The 1134-nt window shown below is 41.3% G+C and overlaps 1 pseudogene; it reads left to right on the top strand.

Moving 5' to 3' along the window:
- The first annotated feature begins 176 nt into the window (after positions 1-176).
- LOC107046118 overlaps positions 177-1134 on the top strand; it is an 8846-nt pseudogene continuing 7888 nt past the window's right edge.

Raw genomic sequence — 1134 nt, 5'->3', positions numbered from 1 at the left:
TGAGAATTTATGTGAAAGGGGTAGAAAAAAAAGAGTGGTTGCGAAAAATGTGTAGCCCCTCGTTAGCAGCATTATTGGTTAATATAGAAGAATATTTCGAAGATTCCCCCTCATTAGCCACGTTCAAAGAACTACCATCTCATACTTGTCCTTATCATCGTTATCTGGATGGTAGTATGTGTGCTGTGAAGAATGTTGTGGAGCTCAAAAAATGGATACTGAAGAAAAAGACAATACACCGATCCACGGAACGATCCATCGACATGTATCACAAATTCAAAAATTTGAAATCATTGGATTGTGAGGATATTGCCTATCTACCCCATGCTTTCATAAGCACAATTGCTGCATTACATGTCCATGAGGCTTGGGATAAGTTGACTGATGGTATGCGAGCGGACTGGTTCATCGCGAGATGTAAACTTTGTTTAGAGCATCATCAAGATTCCAGAGGTGACAATTTTGATGGACCACCTCCAATGATTAGAGAATGTAGGAAATGTAATACTCGAGACGANATCACAAATCCAAAAATTTGAAATCATTGGATTGTGAGGATATTGCCTATCTACCCCATGCTTTCATAAGCACAATTGCTGCATTACATGTCCATGAGGCTTGGGATAAGTTGACTGATGGTATGCGAGCGGACTGGTTCATCGCGAGATGTAAACTTTGTTTAGAGCATCATCAAGATTCCAGAGGTGACAATTTTGATGGACCACCTCCAATGATTAGAGAATGTAGGAAATGTAATACTCGAGACGAGCAATAACTATAAGAACATTTTTTTATTGTATAATATTTATTCATGTATTTCTAACATATTATTACTATTACATTCACTTTAATTGAAGATAATATTTGTACNTCTCCTCTTCTCTCATCTGCCCCTCTCTCCGCCCATCTTCTCTCGTCTGCCCCCTCCCCCCATCTTCTCTGTGCCCCCACCCCCACCCACATCGTTAAAACCGCGGATCCGCGAATTGATCAACCACCCACCCACCCACTTTCATCCAAAACCCTCCGTGAATTAAATCCGCGAATCCGCGAATTAAAACCGCGAATCCACGAATTAAAACAGCGGATCTCGGAATAGTCAACCACCCACTCACCCACTCATTTTCACCCCCC

The sequence above is a fragment of the Diachasma alloeum genome, unplaced genomic scaffold (genome assembly GCF_001412515.2).
Source record: "Diachasma alloeum isolate Michigan unplaced genomic scaffold, Dall2.0 Dall_scaffold_01209, whole genome shotgun sequence".
NCBI classification, from domain to species: Eukaryota; Metazoa; Arthropoda; class Insecta; order Hymenoptera; family Braconidae; genus Diachasma; species Diachasma alloeum.
The sequence above is the reverse complement of the archived record's forward strand: the minus strand, read 5'-3'. Positions and strand labels throughout refer to the sequence as shown.